Source organism: Cololabis saira, chromosome 7 (genome assembly GCF_033807715.1).
Source record: "Cololabis saira isolate AMF1-May2022 chromosome 7, fColSai1.1, whole genome shotgun sequence".
Lineage (NCBI taxonomy): Eukaryota > Metazoa > Chordata > Actinopteri > Beloniformes > Belonidae > Cololabis > Cololabis saira.
Window position 1 is genome coordinate 2,526,365 of NC_084593.1, and position 17,831 is coordinate 2,544,195.

Here is a 17,831-nt window from a genome sequence, read left to right on the forward strand (position 1 = left end):
TTCAATATCATGAATATCAGCCACAAAAAAACACCCCAAAAAAACTATGCATTTCATTCAGAAAGCTGTGCCGTATTCCACGAAGGAAAATGTTTCCATTTGAATCCTTTATTCTTCAGACAGAACAGATTGTGTATTGATGAGTGACATTTACGTCAGGACAAAGTAATTACATTTAAGGGTTTTAATGTTGAAAGTTAACAAAGTTCTTTTCATGTGCAAATTGATTAATCTATAGCCTCTCTAATTTCACATGATTTATATTAACCTGCGTTCCGTAGCTTATGAAGAGGCCGTTTCAACATTACAACAAAAAAATGATGATGTAATGGGCTCAGCTTGAATATAAATATATATATATATATAACTTTTTAATCTTTGCTTCTATCGAACTGAGTTGCAAGTTGATAAATTAATGAAATATGTTGTTTGCAACAACACAAGTACAGCGGAAAAGAAAAGAAATCATAAAAGGAGTGTTAGCACAAAGTAGCAGACTTGGGAAGGATTTGAATTTATGAAATTATGAAATCAAAGTTAATAACTTTGGGGAGAAAGAAACATTTCTCCCAGGTAAAAATCAGTTTTTGTCCAAAAAACATGCACCTTTGTACGAAGCAGCTCATAAACAATTTGAAAAGTAGCTTAATTTCTGCTCGTCTCTTTTGCCTGAAATGTAGCAAAACTGTTAAAGAAGGAGTCGTGATTTGTTTATGCATCGATTTCCATGTTGCATTCCTCTTTTGTTTTAGCTTGTTTTTTTTGTTTCACCAGATTATTCACAAAACGGCTCAGAGCCTTTTTTTTTTTTATGTCCTCGTGGATTTATCCTTTCAATTTGATTTACTGTATACAATACTTTACAAGTGTGTTAAATTTATGACAAATCTATTCATTAAGTTCTAAAACGGGCCTTTGTCGTGAAGCCGAGTTCCTTCTGCAAACCCTCGTGTTCAGTTTAAAGAAACAGAAACTCTTGGGGTTTTCGTAGCAGCAAAGAACCCAAACCTTTTGTATCTACAGGCAGCTTTTCCGAGGCCGAAGCCGTCTCCTCTTCTCCTCTTCTCCTCTTCTCCTCTTCTCCTCTTCTCTTCTTCTCTTCTTCTCTTCTTCTCCTCTTCTCTTCTTCTCCTCTTCTCTTCTTCTCTTCTTTGCCAAATAGACGGTTGCTGATTCAGAAATTTGAATAAATACTCGCAGATGAAACGCTTCCACGGAGTGACATAAACCATCAGCCACTTCTGGACCGCCTCTTTTTGTAGCCGCGGCTCCGTTTCTCTGAGATCTGAATCCTCAGCAGCTCCGATTAGGAAACTCTTTTCCTTCTGTGCCAAAAACGACTGGAACGCTCGGGTCCACGAGTCAGTCGTCCGTTCTCTGGAGCATTCACGCGTATCTTCTTGTGCCATACGGGGGTTGAATACGTACGACGGAGTATTAGAGCCAAACTAAGACAAAAAAAAGGAAATTACGAAAGTAAAGTCATAATAATATGAGAATAAAGTCGTAAAATTACGAAAATAAAGTCATAATATTAAATATATTGTAAATATAACTTCACAAGATGCTCAATATTCCACATTTTAACACAGGGAGAAGATGCTCTTCCTGTTAGAGTTCTCCTAAATTAACACTTTATTCTCATAAATTACGACTTTATTCTCGTAATGTTACGACTTTATTCTCATAAATTACGACTTTATTCTCGCATCATTATGACTTTATTCTCATAAATTACGACTTTATTCTCATAATGTTACGACTTCATTCTCGTAATTTTACGACTTTATTCTCATAAATTATGACTTTATTCTCGTAATGTTACGACTTTATTCTGATAAATTAGGACTTTATTCTCGCATCATTATGACTTTATTCTCATTATATTATGACTTTATTCTCGTAATTTCCATTTTTTTTTGTCTTAATTTGGCCCTAATACTCCGTGGTAAATATGCAACAACAACAACCACAAATAAAAAAGAAAGACGTTCAAGCATATCATGCATTTATTCCACCGCCATGTCTCTGTTATTCCTGAGCTTTTCCTCTGGCGTGGGTCTTGTGTGTAACGTAGTCATTTAGAGCTTCAATCATCGTATTACTCATTGATTATATTGATTATTGGGTCGGGGGTCGGGGGGGCTTCGTAACGCGATAGATAACGGGTTTATATCGCAACACAGTTTGATGCAAAGCAAACAGACTGAAGAGGGACGAGTTTTTGGAAGTTTATAAATCCTTTAGGTTCTGAACGGGATTTTAAAGAAGCATGGTTTGATTTGTTGATGATTAACGATTCTATTGATTTTTAGGGGTTTTTCTTTGATTCACTTGTATTTTATTGTATGTATTGTACAATCCGATGCCCAGAAGGACAAGGAGAAATACAGTGACCCCTGAATTTCTGTGAACTAAAGGAAATATTATTATTATTATTATTAATTTAATGATTTTTCTTTGCACAAGTTGGAATGGCCTTAATTTTGCTTTACTTGCGTCTATTGTGTATTGGCACAAAGTGCACCTGATTTATTTTGCTAAATTTACGACGCTCATTATGATGCTTATAATCTGAGAGTGCACATCAAAGCAGGATGAAAAAAGAAAAAAAACAGCAAATCCTTTTTATTTTTCATTAATCTGAGAAATGATATTTTGCATGAATATAAATACAATGGCAGATATTTTGGCTTGTACAAAAAATGTGAAGCAATTTGAAGAGAAAAAAAGAATGTACCGTTCCTGCTGTATCTGTATATATCTAAATATTTATTGAAATATGTCATACTACTAATTCTATTAACGATTAAAGGTTTTCTCAACAAAAATCTCTCTACTGTTTTTGAACATTGTCAGGATTGTTGGAGTTGGATCTTCTGCTTTCTGTTACTCGACTCAAGGATCTGTGTAATCATTAATGAAAAAAATATTAAAAATTGCAAATACATTTTGCTCTGAGGTGTTTTTATTGTTGAAAAAAATTAATTTAAAAACATTTTTGCATTATAGCAGCACAATGTAACTTTCAGCTTTTGTTGAGTTTGGCGGCTCCTTTGAACAAAAGTGGTAGTGCTTTACCAGAAAGAACACTACATTTCCCATGAGCACCAGCGCGTACTGCCGGAAAGATCCTGTTCCCGTCGCGTGCATTTGTTTTGATGAAATAAATACTAGAAATGTTCTCTACATTTTCTTTGCATTGTATTCTTTCCTCTAGTGCTTGACAGGGCAGCTTGGCCCACTGCTCCAGTCACAATCTCTCTGGTGGAATGAAAACAACGGACTCTGCCCCCACTAGCCCTCGGCTCTCCCAGGAACATCTGTGGAACTGTTTTCAGAACTATACCGAGCCGTCTGATAACATCAAGGACAATGGCTGAGGAGCAGCTCTGGGGCGAAGTTTCACAGACTTACCACACACACACACACACTTGCTGATAACCCCCCCCCTAAATGAAGTCTCTGTGTGGTGCGAAGCAAACCAGTGCTCCCAAGGGATTTGTTCCCCCTGGTGGCTGGGTTGAGCCATGGGAGTTCCATGGCTCATCAGGAGGGAGGCAGGGTATGGTACATCACCAGGACTAAACTAAATACCCTTTAAAAGGTTTTGTAGGAGCTGTCCAACATGTTGCAGATACAACACGCAAGGCAATATGAGACCTAAAAGAGGTCAGTGTCCCCAAGGGACCTATCCATTTGAACCTATCCATTTGGATTTCATTGAGCTGTCCAGAAGTGGGCAATACTTGGAATGAACTAATGGCACCGTTAAGCTAAGGCTCAGGAAAACCACGACCTGAATGCCAATGCCATTAGTCGAAATGTACATGAGAATCGTCACACCCTTTGGGTAGTGCATGGTCGCCCGTTCCAACTTCCCTCTATGGGACGGAGAACCATGGCAAGAGATACTCGAAGAAGCAGATTCACTCTCGATGTGGATGAGCAAATTGTTTGCTGGAAAAATGTTCAAAGTTCTTGTGAGCTGCTGCTTTTTCCTCTCTCTCTCTCCTAAGCAGGAACTACTGAAACTGGGTGACCAGATCCTGATTCGAGTGGTGAAAGGTCATCACCCCGTTAGGACGGCCCCTTTGCTGTCCAGATTGCGACCCCGACAGCAGTAAAGGCTGCTGAACGATCTACGTGGGTTCACCAGTCGCAGTGAAAGCTAGTAGAAAACTTTCCAGACCCTGAGTAGGCCGGAAGTCGGACGGTATCAAAACCCCTGCCCGCTGAAGAACTCATCTGACGCCTACTCACCAGCCACGGGCCTGAAGAAGATGAATAGCCCAAACTGACTGGCTCAGCAAGCTGGAGAGGAGTCCGAGAGATGGAAGAAACGTTTCCACTAATGAGTCATGCTGACATGTTGGGAATTGTTCCTCAAACTCTTTACTTACATTGCTGTTGTAATTTATGAACACTGCTGTATGTTCATCCCTGATGAATGTGGTGCTGAATGTTACCAAAGCTATAGCCGAATTACGTCAGTTGGCCAAAGTCGTGTCAGAAGACAGACACTCAGCAGGTACCACCCTTTGGGTCCTGGCTGACTTCCGACCCCTTGACTGACATAATGACTCAAATTATGATTCCGTTCATAGTGTTCTGTGTTTTCACTACCTGTATCATTCTGTGTCTCAATGGTCCAAGGTCCATTGCAGATTTCCTTAGTCCAGTATTCTGAGGTCTATTTACCGACAACTCCAACGAACTCTAACTGATGAGAAGGATGTTTACAATGAAGGGGCGGCAGTAGCTCAGGTGGAAGAGCGGGTCGTCCAATGATCGGAAGGTCGGCGGTTCGAATCCCGCTCTGTCCCAGTTTGCTGTCGTAGTGTCCTTGGGCAAGACACCTTACCCACCTTGCCCCGTGTGAATGTGTTTGAATGTGTATGAATGTTGGTGGTCGTCGGAGGGGCCGTTAGGCGCGATATGGCAGCCACGCTTCTGTCAGTCTGCCCCAGACTGACAGAAGTAAGCTACAAATGTAGCTTACCACCACCAGTGAGAATGTGTATGAATGAATAATGATTTCTGTAAAGCGCTCTGGGTGCCTAGAAGAGCGCTATATAAATCCAAGTCATTATTATTATTATTATTATTAATGACACTGGAGTGTTTCATTTTGACTACTGTGAAGTTTCAAAAGGATAAATAGGAGGGAATTGTGAGGTTAATCAAACTTTTGAACTAGTTTATCCTTGTGAAACCATCACATGCTTTGTTAACAGATGTCAGGACAGCCACTTCCTGATATACTCAGGGGGGTCGACTGTCCTGGGACAGCCGTCCTATTGTCCTTTAGGGTTAACTAAAGGTTAGCCTGGACCATCTGTTCAGACCTCCAACAGAGTTCCTGTTTTGTCTGGAAAGCATTTGACCCATTTGACCCATGTGACCATTGCTTTTAAAAACTTAAGCTTCTGCATACCACAGATTAGTTCCTCTTTAACTGAAAATGTCACATGTGTGACCTTTTAACCCTGTTCCTCCGTCTGATTCCTCCCATTGTCCACTGGCTACTATTGGCTGTCTTTATATGGTCATTTTCCTGTCAAATTCATAATAAAAAGCTCATGCAGAAGAGGAACCAGCGAAGCATTTCGTCGAGAGCATCCATAGAGAGCCATGTTGCTCTGCAAAGCTCCGACTTTGGTTCCCTTTCTGCAGAAAGCGCCTTAAAAATCATTTCTAACAGTCTCTGTGTTTTTCCTCGCTATGAATTTATGTAATGTTGATTTGGGACCCAACATTTTGGTGCCGAAACCCGGGACCTCAAGATCTGTGACATTGGAACGGCGTAGGATCAAACAGGCCACCTAAAATTGTCGACAACTGTTCCGACTTTAGGGACGGGGCCAATAGAAGTTGGTCCTGCACTGGTCCGGGGTCCAATGACAGGTCCTCCGAGCCAGGAAGGGCACTAAGAGACTGGTGACACCTCTTCTTACTTAAATACCTGGGGTATTAAAGTATTTTTTGTGTAAAATACGAGTGAAATTCTGTGTATACTAACCTGGGGTTAGCGAAAAAAGTGTTGGCAGCGGGTCTGGGACCCACTTTTTGAAGTCGAGGACTTTTAAAAATACTAGCCAGGGGCAGTGCATAAGACCAACACCCAATCGGTTGGGGACCGGCTTTAAGGTCGGGGACTTTAGAAGTACAGAATAACGAGAGGAGGTTTCTTAGGAATGTTTTTTTAAATTTCCTGTCAAATTCTCAATAGAAAGCTCATGCAGAAGAGGAACCAGCGAAGCATTTCATCGAGAGCATCCATAGAGAGCCATGTTGCTCTGCAAGCTCCGACTTTGGTTCCCTTTCTGCAGAAAGCGCCTTAAAAATCATTTCTAACAGTCTCTGTGTTTTTCCTCGTTATGAATTTATGTAATGTTGATTTGGGACCCAACACTCATTACAAGCAAAAAAATCTTGTTCCACTGGCAGATTTTTCGACTTATTTCAAGTGAAAATCTACTTGAAACAGGTGAAAATTGTTGTTTTTTTCCAGTGATGAGTCTTGTTTTAAGTGTAATGAGATTTGTTAACAGAGAGTTTTTGCAGTGATCCATTTTACTTATCCTGTGAAGGACAGAGTCATATTGATTTGTTCAGAAAAGTGTTTTTTATTGTTGTGTTTTGATGTATTTGATGTAAGCCCAGTGGATATTTAAAGCTTACAGAAGGCTGCATTTAACTGCTGCTATGTCATTCCTGCAGTATTTCTGCAGCTGTTTTGGTCACTGCCATTATTTGTAATATATTATATTATTTGTAATCAGCACAAATTATCTGTCCCCATATGATAAAATCCCCCATCCCCCCTGATTTTTTTTTACAACTCGAGTACTGGTTGTTTCACACTGAGATGGGTGTAATTTGGAATTAAACGAGAAGTTTTGTTTCCGTCACAAGATCATGGACAACGGAGGAGAAAAGACCAACCTGAAATCTACCAAACGGCCAGCAGGGGGCGACTCCTGGGGTTGCAGGAGGATCTTAAATGGTGTCAAAACTTGTGAGGAACTCTTCCTTCCCAGAAGTCCTTTTATCGTATTACAAGTATGACCTGAAGTTCATGTTGTAATGGAAGATTTGTTTGAGTAAAAGAGACACGATGAGCAGGGGGCACACACACACACACGCACGCACGCACGAACGCACGCACGCACACACACACACACACACACACGCACGCACGCACACACGCACACACACACACACACACACACACACACACACACACACACACACACACACACAGCTTAGTCCTGGCGGCTTCATCTAAAAGAATAAACTTGGACTCAATATCAAATATTTCGAGGACATTAAGAAAGAGTTCAGACTGTAATCAATATCTTTATACGCTGTGTGTTTATAAACTCTGCAGACCGACGAGGAGAAATGATTGGGTTCAGCTGGAAACCCACATGTGTTTCTATTAACCTTTATTCTTTTCAGAGAATCCCAATAAAGATAGGACATGAATTCAAACCAAACTCCAGCGTGAATGAGCTTTTCTTTTCTTTGAATAATTCAAACAAAGTGAACTCTGTGAGTCATAACTTGTCAGTTGTCTAAATAAACAGACAGAAGTCACGTTTCTGCAGATGTTTGTCTCCAGACCTCGGCTCCAGCTGATCCCCGTGAGCCTGCGTTACTGAGCCGGTATAAAAGATGGGAGGGAGGGATATTTGCCACCAATAGTCCATGTTCCAGACCAGATGTCAGTACCACTCAAAGTCACAAAACTTGCTTATAATTTTTGAAAAGATCCATGTCTGTAGATGATATTTTGCTATGAAAACCTTCCTGAGTGGCAGCTCATAGTTATCAGTTCATGAAGTTCAGAAAATTACATTTTAGATGCTTGTTTATAAAACTAAGCTGGTTCTTTATCTCATTGTGGTGTTTTTATGTCGTGTATTTCCATGATAAAGACCAGTTTGTGACATTAGTGGCTGTTATAGTTTCATAGGAGCCCAATGATGCTCTTCTAGTTTAAGGCTCACAATGACCTGCAACAATGATATAGTATGGTTATATTATACATTTCCCGAATCCTTATGGTCCTGTGAGTATTCCAGTTTTTGTATTTTGTGTCTCTGTTGTTCCTAGATGACACAGGGATAAAAGATAGTATATAACAGTGCAAAGGCCCTATTGTATCTGTAGGAACCTTTCTTTATTCTTTCTTCTGACGAAATGAGGGCCTTTTTTCCCCCTAAACGTCCCCCAAAAGTCACCAAATTTTGCCCCAAGCCAGGCCTGGAGAAAAATTTGATATTTAATGGTTTGCATTAATGGGCGTGGCAAAATGGCTCAACAGCGCCCCCTAGAAAACTTTGTGCCTCAAGCCCCACAATACGTTTTGACGTACATGCACGAAAATCGGTACACACCTGTACCATGTCACAACTTAAAGAAAAGTCTCTTGGAGCCATGGCCGAAACCCAACAGGAAGTCGGCCATTTTGAATTAATCGTGTAATTTTGGCGAAATTTATGCCATTCCTTCGGCAGTTAATACGGCCCGAACCGTAACGTGCCCCCAGATGTGTTATACATCAAAATGTGCGTCTCCATCCTGCCACTACACGCATTACTTTTCTCAGTCTGGACATGTTAATCTTGTGGCACATAGTTGGTTTGATGGGTTGCTGTAAAGCTCAGGAGGTAGAGAATGTGTTTGAGATGTTGCAGGACTGAGTTCAATTCTATGCAAAACTATCAGAAAATTACGCCAAGGAATGCTCTGTCAAATATTAAATGTGAGAACTAGTCAGTTTTTTTAAATTTAAATAGGAGTACCTGCTTGTGTTGAGGTTCAGTGCCCTCGTCAACATGTTCTTTAACATGTTGAACGTTTTGAAAGCTTGAAACAAAGGACAAAAGATAAAAAGTTTTCAGTGCAGTTAAACTTGTGTCCTGGTGTAGCTCATCTTGGAACAAAGAGGCTTTTAATGCAGAGGTTATTGGATCAAACCTTATAACTGAACCACTTTTAAAATGACGTCCTTCTACTGACGATTGAAAACTGGCCAGGAATCCTGGGAAAGAGGCAAGAATGTGGGGCCTCATGGTAAAGAGCTGTACATTGCTAAAGAGACTGTGAGTTCAATTCCCGCTAGAGGTCTTCAGTCCGTTGACTTTAGTAGCACAAATCCACTTTTAGAGTTCAACATACAAAATGAAAAGATAAATGCACTAAGAGAGATGTCTTCCCCCAAGGATACTGGTGGTGTGGAGGATTTGCTCAGGGCTCTAAGGTGCCAATGAAAGGGTGGTGCATGCTGGTTCAAACCCGCAGTATCTGGAGAGGTAGAGGCATCAGACCTTATACCTGGACCACTTTTAAAATTACTTCCTTCTACTGACGATTGAAAACTGGCCAGGAAGCCTGGGAAAGAGGCAATAATGTGGGGCCTCACGGTAAAGAGGTGAACATTGCTAAAGAGACTGAGAGTTCAATTCCCGCCAGAGGTCTTCAGCCCGTTGACTTTAAGTAGCACAAATCCACTTTTAGAGTTGAACACACAAACTGAAAAGTTAAATGCGCTATATGAGAGATGTCTTCTGTCTGAGTCTAGTTGGTGGTGTGGAGGGTTTGCTCACGCCTTTAAGGCGCCAATGAAAAGGTGGTGCATGCTGGTTCAAACCATCCTCAGTATCTGGAGGCATCAGACCTTATAATTGGACCACTTTTTAAATGATGTCCTTCAACTGACGATTGAAAACTGGCCAGGAAGCCTGCAAAGGAGGCAAGTATGTTGTGCACCATGGAAGAGTGCCGCACGTTGTTAAACAGACTGTGAGTTCAATTCCCACCGGACTTCTTCATCCAGTTGTCTTTAAGTAGCACTAAATCCACTTATAGAGTCCAACACTCAAAATGAAAAGATAAATGCACTATGAGAGATGTCTTCCCCCAAGGATAATGTGGGTGTGGAGGGTTTGCTCAGGGCTCTAAGGTGCCAATGAAAGGGTGGTCCATGCTGGTTGAGAAATGAGAGGTTAGGAGTGCTAGGGGGATGAGGTAGGATGAGAAGGTTAGGGGGGGTCAGGTAGGATGAGGAGGGCTAGGTGGGTCAGGTAGGATGAAGAGGGCTAGGGGGGTCAGGTAGGATGAGGAGGGGTCAGGTAGGACGAGGAGGAGTCAGGTAGGACGAGGAGGACGTCAGGTAGGACGAGGAGGGGGGGTCAGGTAGGACGAGGAGGGGTCAGGTAGGACGAGGAGGGGTCAGGTAGGACGAGGAGGGGTCAGGTAGGACGAGGAGGGGTCAGGTAGGACGAGGAGGGGTCAGGTAGGATGAGGAGGGCTTGGGGGGGTCAGGTAGGATGAGGAGGAGTCAGGTAGGACGAGGAGGAGGTCAGGTAGGACGAGGAGGGGGGGTCAGGTAGGACGAGGAGAGGGGGTCAGGTAGGACGAGGAGGGGGGGTCAGGTAGGACGAGGAGGGGTCAGGTAGGACGAGGAGGGGGGGTCAGGTAGGACGAGGAGAGGGGGTCAGGTAGGACGAGGAGGGGGGGTCAGGTAGGACGAGGAGGGGTCATGTAGGACGAGGAGGACTAGAGGAGAAAGGCAAGGGGGATCAGGGTGTAAGAGGAAATGAGGAAAGACAGCTTGGGGGGGGTCAGGAAGGTTGAGGTAGGAGCGCCCAGGGGATCAGGTAGGAGGTAAGAAAGTAATTACCCTTTTCAAAGCTTTGATTTGTAAAAGGCCCTTCCACCATTTCCTCTTACCTGATCCTTGCCTCATGCCCCCTCTTACACCTCATCCTTCCTCGTCCACCCTTGCCCTTCTCCTACCTGACGCCACCAAGCCCTTCTCAACCAAGCCCTTCTCAACCTGCCTGACGCCACCAAGCCCTCCTCTTCCTACCTCATACCCCTGGCCCTTCAGCTGTCCTCTTACTCCCTAGCCCTCCTCATAGCCCCTAGCCCTCATGCCCTCTCCTCCTACCTGACCCCCCCTAACTTTCTCATCCTACCTCATCCCCCAGGCGCTCCTGCTTTCTCATCCTCCCTGATCCCTCTACCCCTTCAGATACTGAGGATGGGGAGGGTTTGAACCAGCATGCACCACCCTTTCATTGGCACCTTAAAGCCCTGAGCAAACCCTCCACACCACCAGTATCCTTGGGGGGAAGACATCTCTCTTAGTGCATTTATCTTTTCATTTTTAGCGTTGAACTCTAAAAGTGGATTTTGTGCTACTTAAAGTCAACGGGCTGAAGACCTCTGGCAGGAATTGAACTCTCAGTCTCTGTAACAATGTACAGCTCTTTACCATGAGGCCCCACATTATTGCCTCTTTCCCAGGCTTCCTGGCCAGTTTTCAATCGTCAGTAGAAGGACGTAATTTTAAAAGTGGTTCAGGTATAAGGTCTGATGCCTCTACCTCACCAGATTGTGAGGATGGGGAGGGTTTGAACCAGCATGCACCAACCTTTCATTGGCGCCTTAAAGCCATGAGCAAACCCTCCACACCACCAGTATCCTTGGGGGAAGACATCTCTCATAGTGCATTTATCTTTTCATTTTTAGCGTTGAACTCTAAAAGTGGATTTTGATCTACTTAAAGACAACTGGATGAAGAACTCTGGCGGGAATTGAACTCACAGTCTGTTTAACAATGTGCGGCACTCTTCCACGGTGCACAACCAGAGGTGTCAAGTAACAAAGTAAAAATACTTTGTTACCTTACTTATGTATAAATTTTGGTTATCTATACTTCACTGGAGTAATTATTTTTCAGACGACTTTTTACTTTTACTCCTTACATTTTCACGCAATTATCTGTACTTTTTACTCCTTACATTTTAAAAACAGCCTCGTTACTCTATTTCATTTCAGTCTTTAAACAAAAACTATCCAGTTAAATTGCTCCATCCGGATAGAGTGAATTTGGTTGTGGTTGTTTCAGATGTTCTTGTCCAGTTTTGTTCTTACATCCGTTCCCTCAGATTCCTGCAACTAAACTTGGATGTACATTCCAATAAAGGTTAGGATAAATGATAACATGCATTAGATTATGTGCTACTTAAAGTCAACGGGCTGAAGACCTCTGGCGGGAATTGAACTCACAGTGTCGTTAACAATGTGCAACTCTTTACCATGATGCGCCACATACAGTACTCACCTCTTTCACAGGCTTCCTGGCCAGTTTTCAATCCTCAGTAGGACATTATTTTAAAAGTGGCTCAGGTATAGGGTTTGCTCCAATAACCTCTGCATTTGAAACCTTCTTTGTTCCAAGATGAGCTACACCAGGACACAAGTTCAGCTGCACTGAAAATTGCAATCCCTCCAAACCACCAAATAACCTCTTCAGTCATGTCTCATAGCGCATTTAACTTTTCATTTTGAATGTTGAACTTTAAAATTGACAGGTTTGGTGCTTTTTAAAGACAACAGGATGAAGAACTCTAGAAGGAATTGAACCTTAAGTCTTCTTTAGACCATGCACGTCCAGAACATCTTGTGCCATAGAGTCACATGCCGCTAAGGCTTCCTAGTGAATTTTTAGTCCTCAGTAGAAGGAAATCACTTTAAAAGTGGTCCCGGGATAAGGTTTGAACACAAGCTCTGCAGTGGAAAGGCTCTTTGCATCCAGTTGAGCTACTGAAGAGTACTTTGATATGAGGTTTCAAAATAGTCTATCACAGGGCTCTTCAAGTCCGGTCCTCGAGGGATCAGGTAGGATGAGAGGGCAGGAGGGGTAGAGGGATCAGAAGGGTCCTGCATGGTTTAGGTGTTATCTTGCATCAACACACCTGATTCTAATCAATGGTCATCACCAGAAGTGTCAAGTAACGAAGTACAAATACTTTGTTACCTTGCTTAAGTAGAAATTTTGGTTATCTATACTTCACTGGAGTAATTATTTTTCGGACGACTTTTTACTTTTACTCCTTACATTTTCACGCAATTATCTGTACTTTTTACTTAAAAACAGCCTATTTCATTTCGGCCTTTAATAAAAACTATCCAGTTAAATTGCTCCATCCGGATAGAGTGAATTTGGTTGTGGTTGTTTCAGATGTTCTTGTCCAGTTTTGTTCTTACATCCGTTCCCTCAGATTCCTGCAACTAAACTTGGATGTACATTCCAATAAAGGTTAGGATAAATGATAACATGCATTAGATTATGTGCTACTTAAAGTCAACGGGCTGAAGACCTCTGGCGGGAATTGAACTCAGTGTCTTTAACAATGTGCAGCTCTTTACCATGATGCGCCACATACAGTACTCCCCTCTTCAATATGAATATTTATTCTTTAGACTCAATTTATTTTCCATTTACTATTCATTTTTGTGAATAATTTACCCATCCAAATTATGTAAAATGAGTGAGAGTGAACTTTGTAATATTATAAGCCCTCTTGGCTTCTATTGTTCATTAGTGTTCATTTAGTTTTTTGTTGTTTTTTTTATAGCAAAAGGTGCAAATAAAAAAAAAACACTGATGCAAATAAATAACCTATATAGGCCCATACTCTTATTTAAAAGCACGGTGCAAAATAAAAAACATCCCCAAAAATAGTTGCTTCTTGGTTCTAATGGTGGGACTGGGACAAAACCAGTTAAAAACCTCTGGTTTAAAGGAACCAAGGACGGATTCAAACAAAATTAATGTTTTGTTTATTTTAGTTGGTTCCTTCACCCTTTAAGCTCATGTTTGGATGAACCGGGTGGCCGGAGTCAGAACATTAGTGTGATACAAAACATATATGAGGCGGACACGTTTCTTCTCCTCTCCCTCCCTATCTGCCCTGCTACTGCTTTTTGTTCTGTCTTGTCCTCAGAGCATCTCTTTTTAACTCCTCTGAAATTCTCAGGCATCAGAACGGCTTGTCGTGAAAAAAAGGGGAAAATTGTCATCGACGTGGACGAGTGAGGGCGCAACGCGCCCGAACCCTCTAGGGGGGTCTGGGGGCATGCTCCCCCGGAAAATTTTGAAAAATAGACTCAAAATCTAACAACATCCGAACACTTCTAGCTGATGAGAGGGTGTGAGAGGACGCTGGCGTTGTCTGTTCGCCGCTTCTCCGCCGTTGTTTTTAACTCTGTTTTTATCCCTTTTTTATCTTTTTAGCTTGACTTACAAAATTTTTTTTTTTTTAACACTACTAAGAACTTTAAATCAGTTTCGTGGACTGCTTTTGCCTCATCTGACGATCTACCCTGCAACGCCGGCGGCCCCCCGCTGGCAAATCCCCAGCTGTACCCGACCCCTTGGACCTCACCTGCGGTCTGTTTCTGTTGGATGTGTCCCGTGGCCGTCCCCCGGGTGGATTTCGGCGTCTCCGCGCTCGGCTGGCTCTCAACCACCTCCTTGGTCAGCCCGATCACTTCAGCCTCCGCCTCCGCCTCCGCTCCTGCTCTCCGCATGGTGTCTCTTCCTCCCCGCCGACGCTCGTCATCCTCGGTTTCACCTCTGTTTCTCCCGTGGATTGTCCTGGTGTGCGCGGCCACGGCGAGCGGCTGTCCCTCTGCACCGGGCGTGCGTCTCACTGCTGGCGCCGGGTCTTCTCCCACCACATCCGGCATCATGCCTCAGTACTCGTCTCAGCAGCTGCTGAGACTCAACTCCCTTGCCATTCCACCTCGCATCTCAGTTATCAAACAACTTGGACTTTTACTTCGGCCCCGCTATACTCACAGAGGCTGTGGCCGCAAGTTTGTCATCCAGCGTGGTCATTCCAGAGCGATACCATCCATCTGGTCTACCGCGCGCACAGTCAAACCTCTGACGCGTCATCGGGACACACCTGTTACCGGAACTAGTAACGGGAGACTACAATGCGCCAACGTAGTAAACATCGCAAGACTGCAACTCGCCAGGCAAAACGGGAAACCTGGAGTGGATTATAAAGATCACTATAATGCACTCCGATCTGTGAAGTTTTCCAGCCCCTCAAGCCTAAAAATTGAACTTTTTAATGTTCAGTCACTCTCAAACAAAGCCAGCCTTATACATGATCACATTCTGGAAAAGGAGCTTGATCTAATGTGCTTCACAGAAACATGGCTAAAACCTGAGGTGTACTCCTCACTAAATGAGGCGTCCCCACCTGGTTTTAGTTATTTTGAGAAGGCTCGCACCTCTGGCCGTGGTGGGGGCCTGGCTGTCCTCTATCACAGTAAACTTGATCTCTCCCCCATGTCACTGCCTAAGCTGTCTTCTTTTGAGTGTCTAGCATTTAAATGTCTATCCCCACTCCCTACAACTTTTCTTCTCATCTATCGCCCACCAAAGCCAAACCCAGCTTTCATTTCTGAATTTCAAGAGTTACTTATGACAGTTTGCACAACATCAGCCAATGTTGTTATAGTTGGAGACTTAAACATTCATGTTGACTCACCCTCCTGTCATTCTGTATCAGATTTTCTTCAACTTCTGGACTGTCTTCACCTCAAACAGCTTGTCGATGTCCCCACGCACACTCGGGGGCACACATTGGACCTGGTTATCACAAACTCTGATCACCTCACCAACCTCCACATCTATGAACTCGGTGTCTCTGACCACAGGGTCATCTCGATGGATCTGCTGCTATTGTCCTCGCATACCAAGCCCAAACGCCAAATCAGCTTCAGAAACCTCAAACGCATAAATCCGGCCTCTTTATCCTCTGACCTCAATAATGTGTCCACCTCCACAGAACTGTTATCTATCGCTGACTTAGTGGACTACTACAATAACTAACTCAAAAGCATCCTAGACACCCATGCTCCCACTAAGACAAGGACTGTAAATTTCACACGCTCCGCCCCCTGGTTCACTCAGGAGCTACGGAAAATGAAGGAAACTGTGCGTGCTCTCGAACGGCGTTTCCGAACATCAGGGCCTGCTGTCCACAATCTGGCTTTCCGTGACCATCAGAAAACCTACTCCAAATCACTAGCAAATGCAAGATCACAGTTTTACTCCTCCATCATCAACAATAGCCCTGGAAATTCCAAGAAACTTTTCTCCACTGTTAATCATCTCCTAAAGCTTCACACCACCTCCTTTTCTAACCCCACAGAGGAGAAATGCAATAACTTCATCACTACTTTCACCACAAAAGTGGATACCATCCGTTCCTCTCTTTTCCCCTCCAGCCTCCCACCTTTGCCTGCACCGGCCATTGAAAACCCAGAGACAGCTTCTCCACATTCTCTCTCTTTTTTCTTTGACACCACACAGCGTGAGATTGAAGCTGTCATCCGCAAAATGAAACCCACCACGTGCATCCTGGATCCTTTCCCCACATGTCTCTTAAAATCAAATGTCCATGCCATAAGCCCCCTCATCACCCAAATCATCAACCACTCTCTTCAAGTTGGCCATCTTCCATCCGCCCTTAAAACTGCCGTCATCAGACCCCTTCTTAAAAAGACCACTCTAGACCCCGATGACCTGACAAACTACAGACCCATCTCCAACCTCCCATTCATTTCTAAAGTAATGGAAAAAGTGGTCGCTGCTCAGCTTCACCACCATCTCCATGAAAACCACCTTTTTGAGACATTTCAATCCGGCTTCCGCACAGCTCACAGTACCGAGACAGCACTGGTCAGGGTCACAAACGACCTGCTGATGGCAGCAGATGCTGGCTCTCCATCCCTCCTTGTCCTGCTTGACCTGACCGCTGCATTTGATACAGTCGACCACAGGATCCTCCTACACCGCCTACAGTTCACCTTCGGACTCTCCGGCACCGCCCTAAAATGGTTCCATTCTTACCTCACTGGAAGAACTGAGTTTGTTGCCTTGGGGAACGCCAAATCCAGTATACATAACATCACCTGTGGGGTCCCCCAAGGATCGGTGCTCGGTCCAACCCTTTTTATCCTCTACATCCTTCCTCTTGGTCACATCATTAGGAAGCACGGACTCTCTTTTCATTGTTATGCCGATGACACACAACTGTACGTTAAAACTGGTTCCACCTCCTCTGAAACTACACCCTCACCATCTGCACTCTCCATCTGCCTGGAGGAGATAAAGGCGTGGATGAACCACAACTATCTACAGCTAAATAGCTCTAAAACTGAAGCCATTCTCATCGGTACTCCCCACCAGCTACTCTCATCCTCCATAACCAGCATCTCCTTCTCTGGCCAAACCATCCCACTTTCCAAAACAGTCACCAATCTGGGTGTCAAGTTCGACCCCCATCTGGCATTTGAATCCCACATCAAACACCTCTGCAAAACCTCCTTTTACCATCTACGAAACATCGCCAAGCTACGCCCATTTCTGACTCTTCAAGACGCAGAAAAATTGGTCCACGCCTTTGTCTCCTCCAGGCTCGACTACTGCAATGCACTCCTCATCGGGATTCCTGGCAAGAGCCTTCAAAAGCTCCAGCTTATTCAAAACAGCACTGCCAGGATCCTGATGAGGGTGCGAAAACATGAACACATCACACCCATCCTCCGTTCCCTCCACTGGCTTCCCATCCATCACCGAATTGAATATAAAATCTCCCTGCTCACCTACCACTGTGTTCATGGAAATGCACCCGCCTACCTGAAGGACCTCATCTCACCCCAAATCTCCCAAAGAACCCTCCGCTCAGCTGACAAACACTACCTCCACCCCCCCAGAACAAAGCTCAAAAAAATGGGAGATCGGTCATTCCAGGCAGTTGCCCCAAGGCTTTGGAACGCCCTGCCTGACCACCTGAGGGCCCCCCAGACCACAGACTGTTTTAAAAGAAACTTAAAAAAGTTATTCTTTAAGAAAGCCTATCCCTGATGTCCTGGTCTTTTAGAATGTCCTTGTGCTTTTTTTGCTAATTTAGCTTTTTTATTTTATTTTATTTTTTTATTTTTAT